The sequence below is a fragment of the Lutzomyia longipalpis genome, chromosome 1 (assembly GCF_024334085.1).
Source record: "Lutzomyia longipalpis isolate SR_M1_2022 chromosome 1, ASM2433408v1".
NCBI classification, from domain to species: Eukaryota; Metazoa; Arthropoda; class Insecta; order Diptera; family Psychodidae; genus Lutzomyia; species Lutzomyia longipalpis.
In genome coordinates, this window is record NC_074707.1 from 49,661,922 (window position 1) to 49,665,793 (window position 3,872).

The window sequence follows — 3,872 nt, forward strand, 5'->3', positions numbered from 1 at the left end:
AAATCTGACGCAATTCTATCGCAATTTGTTTACACGCAAATAAATTATATTGCGTTTGAAGGTGCCAATTGCCGAAAAGTTTGGGATTTTTTGAGAATTAATTGATTTTTTAGAAGATGCTCAAAGAAACTTGAAAGGACGCCAAAGAAAAAAAAATGTCTGACGCTGAATTTAAATTCAAACTGATGCAGTAGCTAATAACGTTCGCACAGAGCGTATCGCAATGTTGTAAAGGAATTCCTTTCACACAGACAATCTGTCCTCCCCCATTCAACACAATACAGAATGTCTGAAGATATAAATCACCACGCAGAGTATTTGCCTAATCTCATTCGGGTTATAGCCTGTAATCATGTGCCAGTGAACCGCCGCCGGCATCTCCGGGGCGTCGAAGGAAGTGGCTCGATGATGGCATCAAGTGATGTCATGCATAATATTGCCTCCGGGGCCCAATCCATCATTTATCATCCCCTTGTTACTCGTCAAATGGGTGGGTGAATACGGATAATTGGTGTTTTGTAAACATCCAAACTATTGCTGTGTGCTTGCAACAATGCCGTGACGAAGAATTCCTTTGTGGGCACTCCCTGATGGTTTCAAGTCGGTAGCAATTTCTTTCAAATAACATCTCCTCCTTTCATCGCTTCTTCGTCTTCCTCCTCATTATATTATACCCCCAATTTATTGCTTTTTAGAATCTCTTTTATCGCTTAATTTGTAATTACAGGACGACCATTGATGGCTTCATTGAGCTCATTGAATTTTTCTTACAAAAAGTAAATTCGTGCTAATCTTTGTTGAATTTTTAAGGCTGTTTAGAAGAGCAATTAAAGCCCAAGGATTCAAGGTTTGTTAATAAGAAAGTTTTGCCCTAAAAAAGAATTTTTAAAGGAAGAAAATTATAAAATAAAAATTCATAACTTTCCCCAACATTGAAAAGTCCTCAAACTCTCTAAAAGAGAAGGAGCTTCTTCTTGCTAACCATTTTGCTTGGAGGAACTTCAAAATTTTCCACAACAGCATAAAGTAAGTGGAACCCTTAAAAAAAGTAAAAAGAAAAGCACTAAAAGTACATTTTCTTCCTTCTTCAAAAATCGATATTGGTCCCTCGTAGTAGAAAATCGAGGATGAGGAGCAAAAAGGATGAAGAATCAGTCGCGCAATTGTTTGTGTATATACGGCAATGCACTCGAGGGCGGGAGGAGTACACTCCTTGTCGGTGGTCAGAGAAGAGTGTGGCGGAACGAGTGGAATAAAGGTGAGTCCCATAAAACACGGCACAAGGATTATCGAGTGCAGAGACGGGGTTGGAGGGTAAAGTGCAGGGAGATGGGGGCGAGTGATACTCGTAACACAAATAAGTAGCATATAAAAGTTGTTGACGTCCAAGGGCTGCTCCAAGGGCTCTCGAAGCGGAAGTCTCATTGACCGCCGGGACTTGAAGGGGGATCTCTCTCTTCCTTTGCTTGTCTCGCGCGCTCACTTTTCCCGGTCATCCTCCTGACTCACATTTTCCTTCTCTCTGTGACCTCTTCTTCCTCCCTCCGAGATTGCCTTTGTAGCTTCCATTGCGTCCAGCTTCTTCTTCCATCCCGTCATCTCGCTCTTGCTCTCCTTTTTGCAGAAATTTCCTCATCATCTACCTTTGTTGCTGGGTTTTTGCCAACTCGCATCCATTTGTTTGTTCACCTCTTGATATTTTGGAGTCTCTCTGCAATTATTTTAATTGCTTTCCACCCTCACTGACACGTTTGTTTGCATTTCATCGTGAAAATTAAATGGGAAAATTCTCCGCATGAACTTTTTGACTGATGGACCCCACAACCAGTTGGATTTAATTCCTCTTTAAACAATAATTATTTTAAGGAGAAGAATAAATTAAGCCTGAAAGTTAATAAATTATTTTATTTTAAAGTTTTGCACAAATTCGTACTAATTATTAGTTTGTAGTTCTCAAATTCCCAGAATTGCTAGGCATCGCTTTATATATAGTAGCAATGGAGGCGCCGGGTTAAATCCTTATTCGTTTCATTACAAAAAATAATAAATATTCTATTGATGATTAAACAGATGTGGAGACGCCTAGTACTCAACGAAAGTTTAATTTTTGCTCTAATAAATAAATAAAAGTTATAAAAAACAGTGGAGACGCCGGGTAGTTATATTAATAAGAACATCCTTGGTGCCCAAAATTCTTTAAAAAATTGTATTGAAGCCTTTAATCGATGAATTGTTATTTTCTTTAATTGAAGATAGTTCTAACTCCAGAAAGAATATCAGGGAGTAGGTTTAGAATTTTTTAAAGTCGTTCTTTCTGCCTCTATTTTGGCTAAAATTTTAATACAGCAATATTATCTAAAAGTGTTCCTTTGACCCAGGACTAAATGGGACAAAGAAGTATAAGTTTAATAGAATTTATTTTTTTAATACGTTAAAGCTCTTTGAAAAAATGTTTTTAATTAATCCAAATCTTTAAGAATTAAAAAAAAAATTGAAGAACTTTTAAATGGAATTTTTTGAAGCTCTAAAATATATTTTAAAAAGCTTTCAAAAACTAAAACTTTTCAAAAAGGTTCAGTAAATAATTTTATTGTCGCGCTGTAAAAACATAAAATTACCTCAATTACATAAAAATTTAAAGCATTAAAGCAATAATATTATTTTCCACACAAAGCAGTGATTTCAACTCCATTTCCACCCAAAAGCAACTTAAACTCATAAATATCACTTTTTTGTTGCAAGAAAATCAACTCCACTGCACATTGAAAATGATGGCACAAAAGGACTCTTCATCGGCAGAGTGAATCCTGAAAATTTACTACATTCCGAATGCGCCTTATGTGCAATTTTCGATCCTTTTTTGGGGATGCAACCTATATGATGAGCCACCTGATGGAGAAATTAAATTGCATCAAAATGATGGATTTCCTGTGTGTCTGTGGCCGGAAAAGCCTCCCAGCCCCCTCGGTGGATTGCTTCTTCTGCAGGGAGCAGTGGGGAGGGAATGGAGAATCCTGCCGCATATGTTGGGTGAGGAGTGTGTCAGAAAGCGAAATATTTTTCTGCAGAAGAAATTTCCTTGTGGGGTGATTTTTTTTTCTTCGTCTCTATATTTCCAGTATGAATGCCAGGATGTTCTGAGGATGTGTGTGTGTGTGTGTGAGGGATAAATCCTCGAAATTCTCTGTGCTCTGTGTATCCTGGCGTATGTGCTCAAGTGCCGTCCAGGAGGGTATATAGCACCAAAACCAATTGCCATCGAAATCACTCACAGACCCAATCTGGTTGGATAGCACCATCGAAAGCCCCGCCTACGGTGGAGAGAGCTTCACGGCTTGGAGTGCAAGAAGAGTGCTTATGGTTCGGCGACTCTTGTTGTATTTGAAGCTCCATGGGATGGTGGTATCCCATGCCATGCTTCCACACAACACTATGCTCCTATGTACTACCATCGATGACATTCTCCACATGGGGGTACCCCCCCAATAGCAGGAGGTGGCAGCAGCAGCAGCAGTAGCTGGAGAGAGAGAAAGAGAGGGTGGCTTTTGGGATAGGATGGCGCACACGGGATAATACTGTCGCATTGGTATCACTAGGGGTATGAGGTATGGGTTGCGCTCTTCCTCCACAGCAGCAGCAGCAGCCGTTGCTCTATGTGTTGTATATGCTATGCAGAGGCTTATGGGAATGACGAGGGGACCTTCGCTCCATACTCTCTCCTCCAGCATACAGCATAGTTGTGCGGCGGGCAAAGGTGTGTACTTAGCTTGTCGACGCCCCGACTTCTCGTCATCATCCATACACGGCAGCCAAGCAATACAGCGGCAAAAAGTGGTGTTCATATGGATCTGGAGTGCTATCACAAGCAATCT